The 24,686-nt window shown below is 41.4% G+C and overlaps 1 long non-coding RNA gene across 1 annotated transcript; it reads left to right on the forward strand.

Moving 5' to 3' along the window:
* The first annotated feature begins 93 nt into the window (after positions 1–93).
* Positions 94–23,451, forward strand: LOC134358185 (uncharacterized). The gene is made up of 3 exons (XR_010020824.1): positions 94–156; positions 22,180–22,335; positions 22,753–23,451. It is a non-coding gene; the product is annotated as an uncharacterized LOC134358185 (long non-coding RNA).
* The last annotated feature ends 1,235 nt before the right edge of the window (positions 23,452–24,686 follow it).

The raw sequence follows: 24,686 nt of genomic DNA on the forward strand, positions 1-24,686 counted from the left end.
GCAGGTTTCAGAGAGTGACTGGCCTGCGGGACTTTTGCAGCTTGCCCTGTTAACGGCACCATTTTGTCTTTCCAGGGCTGACTAAAGGCATATTTCAGCCCCAAATGGAGTTGCGTCAGCAATTTTGAATAGGGTAGTAAAAGCAAATCGGTCAAGGTGAGTGTTGTGTTCTCTATATTTCTACGGACCGTGGGTTAACAATAAAGAATCATATTCTAGAAGGATTAGAACTTTTATTTACAGCAACAAAACCAAACCACGTTTCTTACTGCGCCATGTTCCAGATCATTCTCGCATTTCTGCGCATGCTCCGAACTCTTTCCAATCGTGTTCTGACACGTCGTTACACGTGATATCACCACAGTGAGGACTAGTAGAACAAAGGAAGGCTGCATTTATTCTCCTTTCTCAGTGTCCCATCAAATGCTTTCCGAGTAGGGATGATGTAGGCTCGAGCAAAACTCTACATTTTGCTGTCAAGGGAAGGGATAACACAGTTAAGATACAGAATAAAGCGCTCTGTACACTGTCCCATCACACACTCCCAGGTCAGGGATAGTACGGATTAGTAAAGCTTCTGGTTCACTGTCCCATCAAATTTGCCGAGAGCCGGGGCTTCAGCACAGGTTAGAGTCAAGGTCCCATCAAACACTCACAGAACAGAGACAGTCAGGACTAGATTACGAGGCAGTGGAAGAAGGCTGATGTCTAAAAGGCAAAGGATGAGAGAGAAGTCGTCCATGAGCCAGTCCTAATCAGGGGAATTAGAGGTGGAGAGAGTCGGCAACTTTAAATTCCATGGTGTTATCATTTCAAAGGATCTGCCCTGGGTCCAGCACGTAAGTGATATTATGAAGAAAGCATGACAGCACCTCTATTTTCTTAGAAGTTTGACAAGATTCAGCATGTCATTTAAAACTTCAGCAAACTTCTATAGATGTGTGGTGGAGAGTATATTGACTGACTGCATCACGGCCTGGTATGGAAACACCAGTGCCCTTGAATGGGAAATCCTGAAAAAAGTAGTAAATCTGACCCAGTCCATATGCTTTTCTCACTGCTGCCATCAGGAAGAAGCTATAGGAGCCTCAGGACCCACACTACAAGTTCAGGAACAGTTATTACCCCTCAACCATTAGGCTCTTGAACTATGGGGGATAACTTCACTCACCCCATTGCTGAACTGTTCCTGCAGCTTACGGACTCATTTCTAACGAGTCTTCATCTCAAGTTCTTGATATTCATTGTTTTTTTTTTGCTTTTGTATTTGCATAGTTCGTTGAATTCTGCTCATTTGATGTTGTCCGTTCTGTTGGTTGTGGTCTTTCATTGATTCTAATGTGTTTCTTGTATTTACTGTGAATGCCCACAAGAAAATGAATCTTGGGATCATGTATGGTGACATATATGTACTTCGATAATAAATTTAATTTTAACTTTGAGGTGAACCACTGTTAAAGATACAACTATGAGTGGATTTTGTTGAAGCTTACAGAGTAAAATGACTCCAGACACCTGATTATAATTTACGACGGGTCTCACCAATTTAGAGGAGGCCACACCAGAGTCACTGGACAAAATAGGTGACCCCAACAATATTTTAACTCAAGTATCGCTCTGCTTCATGCAGGATGTGTGGTGAGGCACTTATCCATTCGGTGCCCAGATCATCAAAGGGGGAACTTGAGTAGCCCACTGTATCCACCAGCGATTGTGATGGAAGAGAAAGTCCTTACTAAGCTGGACACCACTGCCTCAGCCACTCAGTGGCCAGATCACGGATCTAACTCCATGCTTGAAAGGAGTCAAATCTTCCGTAGAGACTGACTCCAGTAGACAGCAGAGTCTAAGTAGCACCAAGTGCCTGTCATCCTGCTGCAAGTACAGACTTCATCATATCTATACAGGCGCTTGTGCATACGACAATAAACTCAACTTCCTTCCACTTTGACTTTGAGAAGACCTCCATTCACTAAAAGCTCCACAAAGAACTGACCACAAATGCAAATCAGCAAAGCATCATCTCCTCTTTCAAGACTTTCCTACCCTTTGAAATGAAATTAATTTGCAATTTCTAGTTGTAATTGTGAGTAAAGATTTTAATGATTCATTATCTTGAGTTTAATTATCCCTTCATAATGAGGGGAGATTATCAAATCTTTGATGCAAAGTCCCTATCACCTATTTTTCATATTGAATTACATGGCTTCAGTTCCAGCAGTGTTTTTCAGAAACAGATCCTCTTGGTAACTTAAAGTTTGATGATAGTCTTGAGAATTCCTCTGACTAATAGGTGATTGATACAAACAATACAGTTCCTGTTCAAATGGCTACTTGCCAAGGAAGATTATCAACAGCAAAGTATTATAATCTTATCACTGAGCATTGGGGATTTGAGGTGGTAATTTTCAGAATTGCATGAACATTTTCATTTGCAGTTATCTTTTTCATTGGTCACTCTTAATGACCTTGAGCAGAACTGTGCACTCCCAATTATGGTAACTACCACTTCAGAGGAATGATCACATCTGTTCTATTACTGGTAAGACACAGAATCTCTGTCACATAAAGGAATGCAGCCATAAGGTGGGCTGGAATGAAGCCATAAGTAAGGCTTGGTGAAAAAGGTTAGGTAAGGCTTATTGAGGTGAAATTAGGTAGATGTGAAGCCAGATGATGTGGCTTGTGATCTGTGTACTGGCAACGTAAGTCAAACGCGTGCAAGCTATTGCAATTGGCTGTTCGTGCAGTAAACAATGTCATAAATGCATGGTGATAAAAACACCAGGCTTAAGCATTTCATAATGCATTATCCAACACTAAGGTGGCACTGTGGTGCAGCAATTAGTGTTGCTGCTTGCTCAATACCAACCTTTGGTGCTCTCCCCTGGGTGCTCCGGTTTCAGCCCACTTCTCAAAGTTCATGGTGGTTGATAAATTAATTGGCTCTTGTAAGTTGCTCCTGGTTAAGGTGTGTGGCTGGTGAATGGGAAAGTGGGGAACTGACCTACGTGCAAGAGGTAAACTGGGACTAGATGGAAGATATTTGATAGTTGGTGTAGGGCATGCTGGGCTAATAGGCTTATTTCCTGGCTGTCCCATTCAAATCATGTACCATTGGCAGTTGGCTTCTACCACAATGTAATCTCTCTGCCAAGAATCATACTGGCAACTAACAGCCATGTTTAGATGATCTACAATGGGGACAGGAGCAGCTGAAAGATATAACCTGACATTTAGGTTTGACAAGTCACTTATCCAAATTCTGTCCCTACTACTTATTACAGTCAAGGTTGCGGCTACAGGCAGAATGTTTCCAGCATTTTCTGTTAATGCTCTGAGAGATTTTGCCTTTCTTCCACCCACCCCCTCCCTCTCCTTCTCTGCTAGCTAAAACTAATTTGTTTCTCTCTTTAAACGCAAACAGGAATTCTGCAGATGCTGGAAATTAAAGCGACATACATCAAAGTTGCTGGTGAACGCAGCAGGCCAAGCAGCATCTATAGGAAGAGGTGCAGTCGACGTTTCAGGCCGAGACCCTTCGTCAGGACTTCGTTTCTCTCTTTGCCTGTTCTGCTGAAGGGTCTTCTACCTGAAACGTCTCCTTCTCTGCAGATTCTGCCTACCTTGTTGAGTGTCACCAGCATTTTCTATTTTTACTACCAACAGAGTCCTTGTTCATTGACTATGGCGTGCATATGAATGTATTAAAATACATATAACAGATGTGATGTCAGTGTTTGTGTCTGAAAGTTAGTGGTGAGATATGTTCCCTCTGGGACTTGGGTTCAAATCCATCTACATCAAAGGCAATGGAGATCTGATGGCTGAAAGGCCCCACGGGCAATAAATTGGACCAATCTCAAAGCAGTTTGCACAAATTGTTTGCTCGCCTCAATCCCGTGAGACTAAAGATGGTTCCTCATCTTTTTGCGATGGCTTGGAAAGTGAGAAAATTCAGATTTGTGCAGCATCTGTCCTCTTCTCAAGCGTAATATTTTCTGGCTGATGTAGCATCGCACCTGGTTCACTTGAATAGTGGGTGCAGTTACCCACTCAATCATAGTGCTTAGCTGTCGAAAGGGAAAGAGAGACTTAATTCCCAATACATAGACGCTGCTTTCTCCAAAACTAAAATCCAAAATAAAACTGATTTGTAGGTGTTTATGAGGAGGAAGTTGAACCCACACCGCTTCATATTGAAACGGAAGAGGCAGTGATTCAAAACATAGTTGCTTCATTTCTGTGGATTTCTACAAATGCATCGTAAATCTCTGATGTGCTTCAAGTACTGAACTCTATATACAGTACTTCATTGTCTAATGCAATCGTTTTTCTTGTCATTCCTGTTGAATATTTCATACTGAGCCGGTGAAAGCTTTAAAATCACGTTGGTTGTTCTCTCAAACATATTTCTGTATATCCTTCCAAATTACAACCAATTGCTTTTCATGTATTCACAAGAATATCACTTTCCAAACATTTCTTTGACATCATTTTGTTGTTAAGAAAGCTCAGAGATAGGTAATCATGGAGCACCCTGTTGTCAAGCTGTACTAATGGTTTAATAACACAATGGTTTGGTGCTATAGTGAGGCAGGACTTTGTAACTTTGATAAATAGAGCAGAAAATTCAGGAACTATGTAGCCGCCATATTGGTACTCGCCCCTTTATTGGTGGGAGACACAGTGGGGCAGCAGTTACAGTGGCCGCCTCACACTTCACGCTTCTTCTGTGCGGTGTTTGTATATTCTTCTGCCTGGGTTTCCTTTAGTCATTTCTACTTCCGAGGTATGCCACTTTCTAGATACGCTCTTTGTTGGCCAATGTAAATAATCCCTTGTAGGTGAGCCACTGGAAAAAGGGAAGTTAAGTCAGTAGTATAATGTTGCTCCAGTACTGTGTATATCATAACTGCATTCGTATGATTCCCTGTACCAGTACCTGTCTAATGGTGCAACAACTCCTTGGGTTAAGAGCTTCAAGTGCATAGCAGAGAATCCTGGTGCAAAACCATTGATGTGACGGCCAAGGACACTCACCAACGCCTCTTCGTTCTCGGTAGGTTAAAGAAATTTGGCACGTCCCCATCGATCCGACCAATTTTTATTGATGCACATCAAGGCAGTGGGTGCGACCTTCGGAGGTCTCGGCACTCCAGAGACCGGTCCCTCTCAATGTAGGTGGAGGGGGGAGAGTCTGCTGGTTCTTGAGCTGGGGGAGCTCAAACAAGCCTCTCATCAGGCTGCAACTTCGAAACAGTGATCTGTCGGTCTCCCCTCCCACTGTGGAAGGGGTGACACCTCCCTCTGCTTTGTTAGTGAGAAATAGAGAACCTATGGCATGTCGAATGTTGGGCAAACAATGGCTTTTGTTGGACTGCAGATCATGGTCTCTCTTTGGGAGCTTTGCCATTGCTTGCTTGGTAGGTGGTGGGCACTGATGCTTCATGCAGAAGCAAGTGGGGGAGAGGGAGGTGGTAAGATTGATATTTTGTTGCTGCTTGTAGAGGGGAGGGGGCTTTGGGGTTTTAATGTTTTCCTGTCTTTGGGGTTTTCTTCTGTTTTGTGGATGTCTGTGAAGACTAAGAATTTCAGGTTGTTTACTGTATACATTCTTTGCTATTAAATGAAACCATTGAATCATTAGATAGCATTCGATTAGGTGCATAATTGCGAGGCATAGTAACCATTCTGCACGTGACCACAAGAAACTGCAGAGACTTATGAACAGAGCTCAGCACATCACAGAAATGTTCTTTTATTCTTTCTCAGTAAAAGAAGCAACCAGGTCCCCTCTATCACCACCCTCCTCTGTCTGGCAGAACTGATCATCACCCTCAAAAAGTTTTCCTCCCACTTTCCCCAGACTCGTGGGGTAGCTATGGACACCTGTATGAGCCCCAGCTATGCCCGCCTTTTTCTTTCTTTTCAAATCTTTTTATTGTTATATTATACAAAAGAAATAACACGAGTACAATGAAGTAACAACACCTACAGTGTCTCAAAAAAGACATTACCTTAAAGATTGAAAATAAATTCATTATAACAAAAAAAACCTACTAAGCAGAAAAAGTGGGGGGAAAACCCCTTTAGGTGTACAACCCCGGAGCCATGCGTCATATGAAAAGCTTCTAAAAATAAACTTCAAACCGCCAGCGAGAAAAGAAAATATACCAAAAAATTTACAATTAGATCGTGGAATCTATCAATTAGCTCAAATGATAATAAGGAGCAAATGAGCCCCAGCTTTTCTCAAAATCAAATAAAGGTTCAAAGGTTTGACTTCTAATTTTCTCCAAATGAAGACATAGCATCACTTGAGAGAACCATTGTGACAAAGTGGGAGCTGATGTATCCTTCCACTTCAACAAAGTGGCCCTCCTAGCTATCAATGTAACAAATGCAATAAGATGTTGCTCAGACACAGAAATACCACGAATATTTTGAGGAATTATTCCAAAAAGCACAGTTAATTTATTAGGTTTGTAGATTAATTTTAAGTGTGTTAGAAATTGTTGAAAAAACTGACTTCCAGAACTGTTCCAATATAGAACAAGACCAAAACATATGTGTCAGTGTAGCTATCTCAGTTTTACATCTATCACAATAACTATCAACATTAGAAAATATTTTAGGAAGTCTCTTCTTCATCAAATGATAACAATGTACAATTTAAAATTGAATCAGTGAATGGCTAGCACACACTGAAGAAGAGTTAACCAACTTCAAAATCCATGTCCAATGCTCCGTCATAAAAGTCAAATTGAGTTCCTTTTCCCAATCCTGTTTAATCTTAGATAAAGGACGCTTATCCCATTGTAATAATAAATTATAAATTCTTCCAATAGAACCCTTGATCGAAGGGTTCATACTCATAATAGTATCTAACAGGTCAGCCTCCAATATGTAAGGAAAATTACTTAAATATTTTTGTTAAAGAAATGTCTAACGGAGGTATTGCAGAAATTGTGAGTATGAAAGAGAATATTTATCAATTAATTGTTCAAAAGACATCAATCCCTCTTCCTTAAATAAATCCAAAAAAGAATTAATACCTTTATTTTTCCAAAGTAAAAAAATTGGATCACTCAAAGAAGGCTTATAAAAGTAATTTCGATGAATTAAACTACAAAGTTTAAATTTTTTAAGATTATAAAAACTGCGGAACTGGAGCCAAATTTGTAAAGAATACTTAATCACAGGATATAGGTTTAAATTAGCAACTTTAGCTAATTTTATAGGTAAAGCAGCTCCCAATAACGAGGTTAAATAAAACTGTTTTACAACTTTCAGTTCCAGGTCAACTCAAATTGGCCGATCACTCTCATCAACCCAGTATAACCAAAAGGACATGTATCGCACATTAACAGCCCAATAATACATTCTTAAATTAGGCAAAGCAAGATCTCCTTCCTTTTTCAATTTTTGTGAGTGACATTTATTAATTCTTGGTCTTTTATTATTCGAAATAAAACATAAAATAATAGAATCAATCCGATCAAAAAACTTCCTAGTCAAAAAAACAGGAATATTCTGAAATAATTATAAAAATTTTGGTAAAATCATCATTTTAACTATATGAATACGACCAACAAGTGAAAATGTGAGTGGACTCCATCTACTAAATAAATACTTCATAGAGTCTACTAAAGGAAGAGATTTGGCTTTATAAAGATCCTTATATTTTTAGTGATTATAATACCTAAATACCAAAAAAGAATCTGTGAATTTAAAAGGAGTATTATCATATATAGAGACAGAATCATTTAAAGGAAACAATTCACTTTTACCGAAATTTATTTTATATCCTGAAAAATCTCCAAATTTATTGAATTGTTTTAACAAGGCAGGAATAGGTTCATCAGGATTAGATATATAAACCAATAAATCGTCAGCGTAAAGAGAGATCTTATGCATGGCCTCATTCACGAAAATCCCATGGATATTTTTAGCCTCACGAAGTGCAATAGCAAGGGGTTCTAATATTAAATTAAATAACAAAGGACTTAACGGACAGCCTTGCCTTGTCCCCCGTGAAAGCTGAAAAAAAGACCTACAATTGTTAGTGACAACAGTAGCAATAGGAGCTTTATATATCATTTTAATCCAATTATTAAAATTAGCACCAAAGCCAAATTTCTCTGAAACATTAAATAAATATTTCCATTCAACTCGATCAAAAGCTTTTTCAGCATCCAAAGATACAACACATTGTGGAGTTTTAAAAGAGGACGAATATATAATGTTAATTAGTCTCCGAACATTTGAAAAAGAATAGCGACCCTTTATAAAGCCTGTTTGATCTTTAAAAATAATTTTACCCAAAATATTCTCCAACCGATTGGCCATTATCTTTGACAGAATCTTGACGTCGACATTCGGTAATGAAATAGGTCTATATGAAGCACAGTCAGTGGGATCTTTATCTTTTTTTAAGAATTAAAGAAATAGAAGCCTCATAAAAAGTAGAGGGTAAGTCACCTTTCACAAAAGAAACCTTAAACATTTCCAACATATACGGAGAAAGCAACTTTCCAAATTTTTTACAAAATTCTACAGGATAACCATCAAGTCCTGGGGACTTACCAGATTGCATTGAAAAAATAGCTTTATGAATTTCAGCTTCAGTGATTTGAGCATCGAGAGTTTTTTGATCCTCAGTCAAGATTTTAGGAAAAGCAATCTTTCATAAAAAAGCATTCATTTCAGAGGAATCTAACGGACATTGAGATTTATAAAGTTCAGTATTAAAGTCTTGAAAAATCTTATTAATTTCTTCATATTCCTGAGCCAAGGTACCATCTTTCCTACAGATTTTCAAGATTTGCCTCTTGGCTGCAGCCGTTTTTAATAGAGATGCAAGCAGTTTATTATTTTTATCTCCAAACATAAAATTGGCTCTTTAACTTAAGCAAATAGCCTTCAATGCGATGAGTTAATAACAGGTTATATTGTGATTGAAGTTCCATGCCTGCCTTTTTGTTGGCTATGTAGAGCAGTCCCTGTTCCAAGTATTCCCCAGTAACTCCCCAACACTTCCTACATTGATGACTGCATTGGTGCTGCTTTTTACTCTCAAGCTCAGCTTGTAAATTTCATCAACTTTGCCTCCTCCCAGGAAGCTTCCCCCCTGCCTTTAAATTCACTTGGTCCATTTCTGACACCTCCTTCCCTTTTCTCGATCTCTCTCCCTCCATCTCCAGAGGCAAACTGTTGACCAACATCTTTTACAAATTACCAGTTCTCCTGGCTATCTCTTCCCATCCTGTCTCCTGTAAAAATGCTATTCCATTTTCTCAGTTCCTTCACTCCCACAGCATCTGTTTCCAGGATGAGGCTTTCCTTTCTAGGATATCAGAGGTGCCCTCCTTCTGCAAAGAACAGGGTTTTCCTTCCTCCATTTCCTGAACATCCATGCTCACCCCATCTTCCCGCTGCCTTCACTGTGACAGAGTTCCTCGTGAACCCTCCTACCCTCCCATGAGCTTCTGCATAATTCTCTGCAAGACCCACACCTCTAAATAGATCCTACCACCAAATATATCTTTACCTCCCCCCCACCACCGCTTCTGCTTTCCTCTGTGATTCCCTTGTCCATTCATCCCTCCCACCAATCTGCCTCCCGGCTCATTTCCCTGCAAGCAGCCAAACGTATACCATACCTTCTCCCTCACCTCCATTCAGGGCCCCTGAGGCCGCCCTCAGGGTGGAGGAGCAACACCTTATATTCTGTCTGGATAGCCTCCAACCTATGTATCCCTCCCCCCTCCTCCTCTTCTATTCCCCACTCTGGCCTCTTAACCTCTTCTCACCTGACTATCACCTCTCCCTGGGTCCCTTCCTTTCTCCCACAGTCCACTCTCCTCTCCTATCAGATTCCTTCTTCTCCAGCTCTTTGTCTTTCCGACCCACCTGGCTTCACCTCTCACCTTCTATCTTGTCCTCCCTCCCCTCCCCCCGACTTTTTATTCTAGCATCCTTTCCAGTCCTGAAGAAGGATCTCAGCCCAAAATGTCGACTGTTTATTCACTTCCATAGATGCTGCTTAGTTCTTCCAGCATTTTGTGTGTGTGTTATCATAGAAAGAAGCCTCTCCTCCATGGATTTTTTCAATGGCATAGTCACAGTCAAATTGGCACAGGAAGTCTCACGTAGGCCGGGGAGCAAGTGATTTAAATAAAGGAGGGCTTTTGGCTTTATCCAGCAGCACAGAAGGCCTCACGCGTTAACAAGGGCAAATAAAAATAAGGCAGCGACAAGCGGAGAAGCCATTGTGAGAGTGGACCAGTGTTAGAGTGCGGAGGCTTTGGCTTATCTGGCTTCGGCAGGTAGATATCTGGTAAATTTCTTCTTCTTCATTCTTCATCTGTCTGTGTATAGTTAGTGCAGTGAGAATGGCTTCTGGGGCAGTGTTGTGTTCGTTGTGTTGGATGTGGGAATCCGGGGAGATATCTGCACCAGAAGCACCGAGCTGCAGTCCCTCAGAGAACACGTTAAGGAACTGGAGCTGCAGCTCAATGATCTTCACCTCATATGGGAAACTGGGGGAATGATAGATAGAAGCTACAGAGAGATAGTTACTCCTATGTTGCAGGAGACAGGAAAGTGGGTGACTGTCAGGAGAGGAAGGGAAATGGGAAGCCAGTACAGAGCACCCTGTGGCCATTCCGCTCCCTAATAAATATACTGTTCTGCATACTATTGAGAGGGAATACCTACTTGTGGAGAGCCACAGCAACCAGGTCTCTGGCGCTGTGACTCAGAAAGGAAGGGGAGAGAAGTAGTGACAGGGAATTCTATAGTTAGAGGAGCAGACACGAGATACTGTGGTTGCGATGGAGACACCCGGATGGTGTGTCACCCCCCAGGTGCCAGGGTCAGGATGTCTCGGATCAGATTCACGACATTCTAAAGTGGAAGGGTGACCAACCAGAAGTCGTGGCACCAGTGAGATAGGTAGGAAAAGCCAGATGATCCTGAAGAATTAAATTAGGAAGCTGAAAAACAGGACTTCCAGGGTAGCACTTACTGTGACACATGACAGTGAGAATAAGAATAGAATGATTTAACAGATGACTGTGTGGTTGAGAAACTGGTGCAGTTTTCAGATTTCTGAATTATTGGGACCCCTTCTGCAGAAGGTGTACCCTGGACAAAAGGGATAGGTTACTCCTGAACATGAGGGGAACCAATATAATTGTGGGCAGGTTTGCCGGAGCTGTTGGGGAAAGTTTAAACTAATTCGGTGGGGTATGGGCACCAGAGTGATACTGCTGAGGATAGGGCTGTTAGTTTACAGGAGGAGGAAGTGTGTAGTGAGACTGTCAGGAAGGACAGGCAGATGATAGGGCAAAATTGCAGTCAGTGGGATACGTCACAGTATAAAAGGGGAACAAAATTGAAAAGGGTAACAAAAGCAGGACTGAAGGTCTTAGGTTTGAATGCATGCAGTGTATGGAATAAAGTAGATGATTTTGGAGCATAGTTAGAGATAGGCAGCTATAATGTTGTGGGCATCAATGAGTCAGTCATGGCTGGAAGATCATAGCTGGGAACTTAACATCTAAGGATACACATTGTTTTGAAAGGACAGGCAGGTAGGTATAGTGTGGTTATGTTGGTAAAATATGAAATCAAATCCGAAGAAACGGGTGACATAGGATCGGAAGATGTAGAATCCTTGTACTGCAAGGATTGCAAGGGTGAAAAGACCCTGATAGGAATTAGATACAGGCCTCCAAACAGTAGCCAGGACATGGGCTACAAATTACAATGGGAGATAGAAAAGGCATGTCAAAAGGGCAATGTTACAATGGCCATGGGGGATTTCAATCGGCAGGTAGATTGGAAAAATTAGGTTTGTGTCGAATCCCAAAACAGAGAGTTCATAGAATGCCTACAAAATGGCTTTTTAGAGGAGCTTATGGTTGAGCCCAATAGGGGATCAGCTATTTTGGATTAGGTTCTGTGTAATGAACCAGATTTGATTGGGGAGCTTAAGGTAAAGGAACCCTTAGGAGAAGGTGATCATAATATGATAAAATTCACCCTGCAGTTTCAGAGGGAGAAGGTAAAGTCCAATGTATCAGCATTACAGTGCAGTAAAGTGAATTACAGAAGCATGAAAGAGGAGCTGGCCAAAGTTTATTGGAAGGGCACTCCAGCAGGGATAATGGCAGAACACAATGGCTGGAATTTCTGGGAGCAATTTGGAAGGTGCAGGATAGACACATCCCCAAGAAGAAGGTGTATTTTAAAGGCAGATAATGCAACCGTGGCTGACATGGAAAGTCAAAGCCAATATAAAAGAAAAAAATAGGGCATATAATAGAGCAAAAATTCATGGGAAATTACAGGACTGGAAATCTTTTAAAAACAACGAAGAGCAACTAAAAAACCATGGAGGGAGGGAAGATACAATATGAAGGTAAGCTAGCCAGCAATATCAAAGAGGGTACCAAAATATTTTTCAGGTGTATATATAGAGGAAAAGAGAGATGAGAGTAGATATTGGACTGCTGGAAAATGTTGCTGGAAAGGTAGTAATGGGGGATAAAAAAACAGCAGATGAACTGAATAAGCACTTTACATCAGTCTTCACTATGGAAGACACTAGCAGTATGCAGAAATGCAGTATGCGGGGACAGAAATGAGTGCAGTTGTTATTACTGGGAGAAAGTGCTTGAGAGACAAAAGAACCCATGGTATTACAGAAAAGATACTAGTGCACCCTCTTACTGGGGCTTGTACACCAACTTAGTCTATTAGCTGTTCTGCTAAAAGCCATGTTGCTCAGTGGTGAGAAGATTGCCTTTGAAAAGCAATGCACAGCTGGGTCGTTATGATTTGGGGTTCAACCAAACAGGAACGTTGTGATGTTAACGATTAAAGGAAACTCAACGAGAGTGATTGCTGCCCATACACAGTTACCAGTAGCCCAGAAATGACACCAGCATGAAATTACATAGAAAGAATATTTAACAATTTTCAACTTTATCAAACAGTTAACAGAAAAAGAAAAAGATAAAAGGCCCCATTACAATAAAACTAGTCTAATTGTACACATAAACATTGGAGCTCATTTCTATAGTATCTGTATTGTGTCTGTATGAGTACATATCAAATAAATAAAGTTATGCACGCGAAGTTAACGTGTATATGCACCTTGCAGAGAGCAATAACTCAATGTGCATGTGTAAGTTATCAGTCAATAATTAGTGTTAAGTGTAGTCATCACTAGAAAAGAAATAGATCCATGCATTACACTTCCTTTGCCTTTAGATTAATTAACATAAAACTGTATATGTAACAAAACATTCAATTTCCCTTTAACAGACCATGCTTTTACAATAACGGTCCATAACTAATATAACTAATAACATAACTAATTAAATACATACTAGAATACATATCAGAAGAATAGAAACATAGAAAACATGTATTCTAGTCCGTTGTCACTCACAATTTGTTCTGGTAAGCCATTTCTGGCAAAGGCAGTCCTGAGAGTGGAGTGAGTCTTTGCTGAGGTGGTTGACTTCACTGGTGTAACCTCCAGCCACTTCAAGTGAGCATCCACAGCAATTAGAGACATGGAGTCTATGAATAGCCCAACAAAATCAATATGTCCTCTTTGTCATGTGTGAATAGCCACTCTCACGATATAACGGTGCCTGTGGGGGTGTATTTTGAACTTTTTGGCATCCCAAACAGCCTTTAACCACGTCTTCGATCTCCTTATCTATTCCGAGCCACCAAACATAACTCCAGGCAAGACTCTTCATTTTGACTGTACCCAGGAATCCTTCATGCAGATTCTCTAACACTCTGGGGCACAGTTTACAGGGAACCACAACACGAGATCCACATATCAGCGTTCTTTGACATACAGACAGTTGGTCTCATCTCACTGAGAACTCTGGAAACACAGCGTTACCATGAGCTGGCCATCCTTGCATGGCGATGTCATCGACCTTTGACAATGTCAGGTCATTCCTTTGTATTTCAGAAGTTGTTACCAGCAGCTGGTCCACCAATGCTGTGTGGAACACTTCTGCTTGGTCACTAAATGAAGACTTCTCTTCTTCAGTTGCCAACAATGGAAGATGTGACAAACCATCAGTATTACTGTGTTGTTTGGTATCTTTGAACTCTATGTCATAAGAGTGGGCACATAGGAAAAGTGCCCAAAGCTGCAACCGGGCAGTGGGCATCACTGAGATTCTCTTCCTGTGATTGAAAGCGGACACAGGGGGCTGGTGGTCTGCCACTAGATTAAACTTTTGTCCACAGAGGTAGTGGTGGAACCTCATTACTCCCCATACTGGACTACGGGCCCCTCGATTGATCTGTGAGAAGTTGCATTCTGCACATTCTCCAATGCCATAAAGGGATGCGTCACACACCAGTCTGATGGGCAGGGATGGGTCATAACAGGGGAGCAGTTCATCTGATGTTGTTCGTCTCTTTATTTCCTTGAATGTTTTTTCACATTTTCTGACCGTTCCCACTTTGCTCCTGTCTGTAACAGTGCATTCAATGGATGCAGCACGGTATCAATGTTTGAGAGAAGCTGGGTGGTAGGAGCTTACAAGGCCTAGTCTGACCTGGGTTGTGACACATCTTCCAGTTCGGGTGCCTGCAGCACTGCTTCAATCTTTTCTTGTAAGCCATGTTTGTCAATGACATGAAGCGCACTACGGGCCTTCAGAATCTCTTCCCACCTAGCTCTCAAGAGTCTTTCTCACATCCTTCAATCCTGATTGTCCAACACAACGTTCCTAAGTTGGACAACGTAGCTCCTCATCTTTAGCTTAGGCCAAAACTCCCTTACCTGCAGGACACTCTGCTTTTACAGAAAAATGCTAAAATAAAATACCTCACAGCATAACAGTAGAAATCATAACCTGGGCATTATCGTAACATGGATAGAGCATTGGCTGATTGGAAGGAGGCAAAGAGTGGGAATAAAGGAAGCCCTTTCCGATTGACTGCCAGTGACTAGTGATGTTCCACAGGGGTCTGTGTAGGAGCCGCATCTTTTTACATTGTATCTCAATGATTTGGATGATGGAATTGATGGTTTTGTGGCCAAGTCTGCCGATGATACAAAGATAGGAGGAGGGACAGGTGGTGTTGAGGAAGCGGGGAGTCTGCAGAACAACTAGGACAGATTAGGAGAATGGGCAAAGAAGTGGAAAATGGAATACAGCGTCAGGAAGTGTTTGGTGATACAATATATTTGAAAAGGGGAGAAAACTCAAAAATCCATATTGCAAAGGGACTTGGGAGTCCTCATGCAGGATTCCCTAAAGGTTAAATTGCAGGCTGAGTTGGTGGTGAGGCAGACAACTGCAATGTTAGCATTCATTTCGAGAGGACTAGACAGTAAAGGCAAGGATGCAATGCTGAGGCTTTATAAGCCACTGGTGAGACCTCCCTTGGAATATTATGACCACTTTTGGACCCCTTATTTAAGAGGATGTGCTGACATTGGGGAGGATTCAAAAAATGAAAGGCTTATTGTATGAGGAGCAATTGATACTCTGGGCTTTTATTGCTGGAATTTTAAAGAATGAAGGGGATCTCAATCAAACCCATTGAACGTTGAAAGACTTAGATAAAGTGGATGTGGAGAAGATGTTTCCTACTGTGGGGGAGTCTAGGATCAGAGAGCACAATGTCTGAATAGAGGGACGTCCATTTAGAATGGGGATGAGAAGTAATTTCTTTAGCCAAAGGGTTTTGAGTCTGTTGAATTCATCTCCACAGGTGGCTGTGGAGGCCAGGTCATTGGGCATATTTAAGGTGGAGGTTGATAGGTTCTTGATTAGTCAGAGAGTGAAAGGTTACAGGGTAAAGCAGGAGAATGGGCTTCAGAGGATCAGCCATGATGAAATGGCAGAGCAGCTTCGATGGGCCAAATGGCATTGTTCTACTCTTATGTCTTATGGACTCTTGTCTCTACCTTTTGCAGCCAACATAATCAAAGATCACACCCACCTGGGCATTCTCTTTTCTCCTCTTTCCCATCAGGCCAAAGATAAAACAGGCTAGGAAATGCATACCATCCTATTGTTATCAGGCCTCTTGTAGAAAATGATGGACTCTTGACCTCAGGATCTGCCCTGTCATGATCTTGCATTTTGTTGTTTACCTGCACTGCACTTTCTCTGTGGCTGTTATGCTTTATTCTGCATTGTTATTCTTCTGCCTCCATGCACTGGGTAATGGTCTGGTCTGTATGAATTGTATGCTAGACAAACTTTTCATGTATCTCGGTGCAGGTGCCGATAATAAGTCAACACTTATACTGTGCTATGCTGATATGTTGCAAATGGGGAGCGCCAGTAATTCAGTACTCTGACATTTGTAGCATGATATGTCAAAGGAAAGTTTAACCCTTCTGAGCTTTGAGATAAGCCAGACTGTTGTCACCAGTACAATCTTCAAAGTGGCGGTGTGCTGAGATAATTAGTTTATGCCAACAGGCTCAATAAACCTATTAGAAAGGCTGGCTGTGTTATACGAGTCAAACTGGACACACTGGAGGCTGTGGTAGAACAAAGGACGGACAGAAAATCCTGGCAATTCTGGACAATGTTTCTCACCCTCTGCATGCCACCTTGGCTGAACAGAAGAGCACTTTTAGTAATAGACGAAGACTACTGCATTGTTCCAAAGAGCACTATATGAGGTCATTTTACCCTCAGCCATTGAGTCAACCTATACCCAAGGATGTAGTGACCCCTGCCCCTGTTAGACTGAGGTACCTTATTTTTTATTCTTTCTTATTTCTCTTCCAATATTTGTATATTTGTATATCTGTGCACTTGTAATGCTACTGTGACACTGAGATTTCCTTTGGGATCAATAAAGTATCTATCTATCTAAATCTGCAATATCTGGTGCCAACACAGAATTGGATCAATCATTGAGGAAAACAAAGCTGCAGGAAACTTGGAAAACGGGACGACCTTGCTCTTGCAGGTATTGACAGCAAGTTCAATGGGAAATGGGCTCCTTCCATACAGTAGCAATTCCATGTTCTGTAACACAGTCAGGAACCAGCCATCAATCCAAATCACAATAGTATATGTGAAGGCTTAGCAGGTTAATGTCAAAATATTGCCAAGACTGTTAGTCACTATATAGAGTACTGGGAAAAAAACTCACAGCAATTAGTGTGGTATGGCAGATAGGCATGTTTCAAAGTTGCAATGTGTTAAAAATAGACACAATGGGCCACTCTATCAATGGGGTGATCATCCTGCCCCTGGAATCTCCAATCCAAGCAAAAAGAAACAAGACAATTGTGAAATGACCCACGGAAGCCGGAATGTCTTTCGAACTCCACAGGGGTAGCAATTACCCCATGTCCACAGTGATCTTCATCCCCAGCCCCATTCACAGGACCTCAGTGTGGGTAAATATAGAGTGGCAATTCAAACCTGATGTCATTACTCAGACAAAGAGCAAGTGGACAGCTAGCTGCCATTCTGTATGAGGTCTCCTGCTTGACGGTTACATAACTTGAAGTCCAAATAAACTTAAACTTAGATCTTGCCTGAGCCTGTATGCACAGCTATCCTGCACAAAACAGATCTACTGCACAGCTCTCCTCCCCCATGGTTACAATTAAGAATAATGTAGCTGTTTCCAAAAGAGTAGATAAAAATAATTTATCATTTATTAATGAGGCATTCTGAGGACAAGTCAGGGATTTTCCTTCAAAAGGAGAACAGACAGCACTCGTTAGAAAAGTCAGTATTTTCAAATAAATAATTCCCAGTTGGCTATCATACATCTTTGCCCTGGCGGATGTAAAATGTTTTGGGGTGTGACTTACAACCTCTGCTATGATACAATTTTGTGGGATTATGTCCATCAGGGAACCAGTGACAGTTTCAGAACTTCCTGCTAGCTACCCGGGCATCTACCGAATCCAGCAAGTTTGAAAAAAAGCCCTTTCATTGTGTATTTACCATCAGTGGAATATCTGTCTGAGTGTGAGAGAGAGAGAGAGAGAGAGAGAGAAACTGTGAGTGCATGTCTGTAAATGTGTGTGTGTGTCTGAGTCTCCGAGTAAAATACAGAGTGTCTGGTCTGGAGCTCACGGTGACATGATGTGTGAGGTGATGGACATCCATCTGGTGTTGCTGGAAGATGCAGGGCTTCTCACACCAGGTGTCCACTGCAGCCACTGCTTTCCAATGGCAGCCCTGCTCCCACATGCAAACCCTCCTGCCCCGACACGTCGAAGCACCCTGATGCCGGCTCTCATTCACCAGCACTTCCTTGCTGCTTTGAGTGAAATAGGGAGCTCCTTCCCTCCCCCTACAGACTCCTCTTCCTCTGTGGCAGTCATAACGTGAGCTGCTGATGTCCGTGACATGTCAGAATGTATAGGATTGAGGGTATGATTAATGGGTTGATTAGATGGCACGGTGATTGGAAAAAAAAGACAAGCGCATTTTGAACTGTTTATATTTTTATGAGTAAAGTCTATTTTTGTAATTTAAAAAATCTCTTTAATAACTGACCGGCACCATTCCCCCTTGCCCATTTGTGGTTTAGTGAAGTGTTTAGATTCCATGCTGTCCCTGGAGAAACTGAGCAGGTCCTGGCACCAAGTCTAAACCACCACAGCATTGTTTCCAAAGTATTTTTGGCCAATTTCATAACTTTCGTTTTGCCAAGAATCTGATTTGAGACTTAACACTGTAACACACATTTAGCACACAAAAATAAAGGCAAAATCCAATTCTGAGGCAAACCTTAGACCCAAAATATGCAAGTCAAGGTTCAGCTGATTGGACAGTGTCACCCACAGGAACTATCATTTACACCCAGCTAACAAAATAATAATTTCTTCATATCGTTAATTCTGGCCGCTATTGGGCAGGGACTGCAAAAAGGCTCATGGCAGTTGGAACTTTACCTCACTGTTAAACGATAAAGCACTTAAAATTTATTTATGGTTTGTAGAGTTCTTTGAAACTGGTATGATTCATTTCATACCCATGTAACAACCTGACGCTTCCAATACTTGTTTTAACTTGGCTCCCTAGCTGACGTTAAGACAGAACGAAAGAAGCAGGAATAGGTTCTTCATGACTACTCTATCACTAAATGGACAATCACTGGGTAGATTTAGAATGGAAGTCAATAGGTTCTTGATTAGAAAGGATGTCAAAGACTACAAGATAGAAGTCAGGACAAGGCTGTTCAGAGGGATGATAAATCAGTTTTAATAGAATAGTGAAGCATGCTCAGTAGTCCAAATGTCCTAATTCTGCTTCTATGTCTTGTGGTCTTATGAATTATATTAGGGCTCAGTCTCTATGGAGAGGAATAAACAGTTCACATTTCAGGCCGAGACTGTTCATCAGGACTCATAATGCAGATCTTCAGCGTCTGCAGGATCTCCTCTAGTTATGCGACTAGACCTGGTCTGTTAGCTCAGTACCATTTTCCCTTGTGGTTAAATAAAGAAGAAGAGAAATGTTATAAAAGATCAGGAAACTAAGAGCTATGGGGAACTGGCACAGGAGGAACTGACTCCTGGGATTGTGTGGTAGAGCAGAACTGAGGGGCCGAGTGGCCTACTCCAGCTACTCTTTTGTTCTTATGTCCTTAACCCCATAATCCCTTGATTCTCTTTGGACATTTTGCCCTAACTGTGGTGTTTTTTTTTTTGTAAAAATTGTGTATACTTTAGTTCCAAGTTCTTCTTGTGAGTGTTGCTTATACGATAAGTGATGTGGGCGGGAAGAATCATCACAGACACTACCCACCCAGCAAACTGCCTTTTCCAAAAGCTCCTTTCTGAAAAGTGCAATAAGGCTCTTAAAAGAAAAACTACACAGCATCTTAAAAGCTTCTTCCCCCGGGCTGTTAATGCGATCACCTCTTCTAGATAGCCACCCACTCCCCTCTATGTATTGCCTCAGTCACAGCACTGGTCCAGAAACACTTTAAACCATTCTTTATAGTGCTGTTTACATTGGAAATTACTGCCCATTACACCACTGGCATTTAGGGCAGAAACGAAGGTCCTCCATCTCTTGTGGCTTTCATCATGTCAGTAGCTTCCTCTCGGTTTTCACTACTATCAGTCATGCAAGCACCGGGTGGAGGCTCGGGAATATCATCGCACTCAGATGTAGAAGGATTCTTCATTGCTGTTTTTGTAACAATTTTGTTTTACCGGTCAGGGTTGTTGTCCGTGAGCTGAGTCCCCAAACCTGGAAGACCAGTGGCCTGTTTGGCATGGGTGACCCCACCAAGAGCCAAAGCATAAAGCCCTGACTCCAGCCAACGCAGCTCTCCAGGTCATTGAGGCCTGAAAGCCTCCAAACCCGACGACAAGGTTGTGATCCTCTTGAAGGATGCATCGGAAATACATATTGGTATTTATAAATTGATGTACATTTTATTCTGCACTTTAACCTCTGACTTCCTTTTTTATATACTGTAATTCTTTATTCTCATAATTGTTGAATGTTGTGCCAACACACCCCAAAGCAAGTTCCTAAATCAGTGGATTCTGTTTAATTGGTCCATCAGTTAATCAGAGCAGCTGCTTATTTGGAACAATCCTTAAAGAACAAAAGCAGATCAAGAAAATAGCCGGGACTCCCTTCATTTATTTGGGACAGTATGCCACTTAATTGGGACAGGAGACTGTTGCCAAACATTTTCTAACAAGCATCAGTTGTGTACGCGTCGTGTGGCCATTAGGCACTACACCGTTGCTTAGGGCAAGCAGGTTTTTTTAAATAGCGTAACCTGCATGTTTGTGTTCAAAAAGCAGAGATCTTTGTCACCGATAGTTGGCAAGTAACAAACAGTAAGATGATTCAGAACTGTTTTGCTTACTGCAATTTCAAGCATTCAGGGTTGGAGATGCCAAAAACAGCTGGGAGTGAAAATGAACAATTTCACTGCTTCGGCAAGTTAGGAACTATGAAAAATTTGAAGGTGTCAGCAATCATCTTGAATGTTACAATTAAAATGAAGATTTGGAGGATGCAGTCATCAAGAGCACTGTTTGAAGCCAGTCCACTATCTGCACTAGGTGTCTGTGCTGATTTTGTTAATTTATAGTCAATCAAAAGAAATTGTCAGCATACACTGAATGAATTCCTCCGTCAATAGCTATTAGGAACTAATACACAGTCTTATAGTGCTGTAGTAATTTTGGTAGCATACTAATTTATTCTGCATATTTGACTATTTTGCATGAAACTTGAGCTAATTGGGGCAGCCACTTATTTGGGCCAAGAAGTACTAGCTCAAGAGAAGAGAGAATAACAGAACTCTGAGCTGCGGCAGACACTGCCCCATTGAAGCTCCTTCAATAATTCCAAAAGACTGAAGTAGGATAAATACTAAAAGGCTTTTATTCGCAGTAAGATGTGACCTTCATGCTGAGTGTCTGCCCCTGGTCTGAGGGGGAGGAGCAGGGCGAAAACGTCTTTATTCAGGAGTCTGTGGGAGGAGCCACAGGGGCAGTCAGCTTAGGGGCGTGTCCAGACAGGTAACGCAGTTACAACATATATATATGGTTTACCACACCTGTCTTAGTAACTGGAGCCCTGGAGGGCTTGAGCCCACTGTGTCCTGCAGTGCACAATTCCAGCATCTGAGTCCTGAAGAAAGGTCTCGGCCCAAAACGTTGACCATCTATTCATTTCCATAGATGCTGCCTGACCTGCGGAGTTCCTCCAGCATTTTGTGCGTGTTCCTTTGGATTTCCAGCATCTGCAGATCTTCTCATGTTTATGATTTTCAGAATTTTGCGTTTTCACGATTCCAGAAGTTTAGTTCTGTTTGGGATTATTCTGGAATTATGAAGGTATGGATTAATTAAAATGAGAGCTAGTCTTTGCAATTATCCATTCATAATTTAACTTGAGCTACTATGTTAATACTATTGAAATTAATTATTGAGTGCGGGACATTCTAATACTGTACCATTAAAACTACAGAGGGGAATACAATCGATGAATGCTTATGTTATTTATGGTCAAGGAAAACTTCGGAATGAGATTAAGGAAGGAATTACGTGACCACCTCCTGCATTAACATGTTGTTAGAGGCGAATCCTGCCACCTAATGTTCTGTTCAAGGCAGGTATGTTTTGCCACTTAATATTCTGTCTCGTTGCATATTCAGGGCACCGTCTCTCAACACTGCACCAAAAGGGTTTTGTTTCGATGTCTGGAGTTTGTGCTCAGAAGCTTTCGGAATAGACACCACTTCACAGGAGTTCTGCTCGTTGGGATGTGCTCCCATTGTAAATCCCCGAATATATCCAAAATGTTAAAGCAGGTGAATGAATTTGTAGTCAATCGTTAATTGTTGTCTTTGTATATAAAACTATTAAACATTGCGTCAGGAGAGAGAAACTCTTAGACTCTCTCCAGAAGATCTGCTGTGTGAATAAAGGCTTGTATATTTCCAAGTTACATTTTCTGTGCAGCTTGGTTTTTGTCAGTCACAGCAGTCCCTCTCTACTGTCCACACCAAAATCCTTCTTCTTACACTCGTCCAGACCCAGCTATGATTCACTTATGAGCACCAACGGCCTCGGTCTCCTGGACAACTTCAGTCCGCACTTTTTCTGCAGTCATTCCCTTTGTTCTCTCCACCGTCCTGTATTTGCAACTTATAACAAACTTGTTTTTTTTCTCCCCACCCCCCGTAACCAGTTCCATTCACGTTCACTCTGCCTCTTCTTCTCCACAGATGCTGTCCGTCCTGCTGAAAGAGAACGCTGGAAAAACTTGGCAGATCAGAGGAGAGAGAAAAATTGAGAGAATGTTACATGTTGAGGGTCTTCTATCAGAACTGGCCAGATCTTACAAAGAGGAGAAGCTGGTGGAGTGATTTCAGGAAGAAGAACATTCTTTAAGCGGAGAATATTGAGCAATTTTTGTTTTTATTTCAGATTTCCATCATCTCTACACTTTGCTCTTCCCTCTCGAAGTTCTGCCCACCATGGTAGCATTCACAGGACTGAGGCTGGCCTCTGAGCCCTGGATCATGCGAGCTGTAACACGTTTATCTACTTCCACCCATCATATGAACTTAAGGCAGCATTTCAATAGATTAATGATCCATCGATGCTCTAAGACCAGAGACAGATTCCAACACAAAACAAGGTCTTTCAGTTTCTTCATTCATCACTACCAACACTGGTCCTTATACTAACATTATAAGGGGAAATGGTCCATATCGTGACTTTCCATAATGTGAAGGTGCATTATTTGCACAGGCATCAAAAGAGCAAGTTGAAAATATATTTGTTTATTTATTTCCACTTAACTTTGTGAGAGTAAATTGTATTCTGTTTTGGGTAAGTGATTTATGAGTTCTGTAAGGGTGAATTTCCATTATCCAAGATACTATAAAATGGGGGGTTGGAGTGGGGTGTTGCATGGGCACTTGCTAATTGAGACAACACTTTTCTGTAGAGCTGGAGTCACATATATCACCTCAAGTTCCCTTTGTAAGTAAACTGGAACTAGCCCTTTATTAAACTCTAGATTTATTTTATTAACTGAAGTTTAATTCCTTTGATGTGATAAAGAAGGTTCGGCTTCAAGCCTCTGGTTCGTAAATCCAGGCACCTGATTTGCTCAATAAAACACCGCTCCAGGATTTCACCATTCACCTTCAATGTTCACTGTGGGTCTGTGAAGAGGCTTTCCAAATCGCCTCTCTCACCCTGTCCTTTCCCCCAAAGAATTCTGAAGTTTTCTCCTCCAGTATTTATCCAAATCCCTTTTGAAAGTTGGAAGGACACTGGAGACAGTATCAATAGCAATTCCCCATTTGAATCTCTCTATTGATTCTACTTCCAGCCACTCTATCATTACAGACAATAACAGCAGCCCTGGCCATTAAGGCTGAGCTTGGTCAGGCACTTAGACAACCACTCAAGACTTTAAATCTACAACTTGAGCAGCAGTGTCTAAAATAGCATGTTGCTAGAAGGAGTTTATCAGCTTTTGGCTGTCCATTTATTTTTAAAAGGTTAGGTTGGGAGGCGTCTGGATGACTGAATTATATTTGAGCCAAGTAGTTAACTTTATTTCTTTTCCCTTTGACAGTAGGAGTGCAGTCTGAATTGCACGTGTGTCTTTCTTGGCCTCCCCTATTACTCAGTAGGAGTTTACACTAAGGAATGCAGGGGAGAATTGTACAGCTACATGCTGAGCGATAAATGAACTGTGAGGCTACAACAGCCAGAATACTTAACCTACTGAGTTTCTTTCTGAATGGGAATATAGGTTCTCATACCAAAGAGCTACTGCATGTGGTGAGATGCTGAGAAACCCAGATGGTGTTCCAGGCTACCTGCACATTGGGGTTGTGTTTATAGATTGAGTTTTCAGATGGAGGAAGTATCTGAAGAGGTAGGTATACAAATTTCTTGACCCAACGACATGCAAACATTCCCTGTTAAACACTTTCCTCCAAAGTATTTGTGAATTAGACATCGAGGAACGAGGTGGCCTTGCTTATTCAACTTCAGCCCTTATCCAATTTGCCAGATCAGCAAACAAAAGAGATAAACAAAAATCATAAATTGGATAGAATTTAAAAGACTGGGAATACAACTGACAGCAGGAAATACAGTTTAGTTATCACCTTTCTGTTCTTGAGTAACACACACA

This window comes from Mobula hypostoma, chromosome 18 (assembly GCF_963921235.1).
Source record: "Mobula hypostoma chromosome 18, sMobHyp1.1, whole genome shotgun sequence".
In the NCBI taxonomy this organism is placed as follows: Eukaryota; Metazoa; Chordata; class Chondrichthyes; order Myliobatiformes; family Myliobatidae; genus Mobula; species Mobula hypostoma.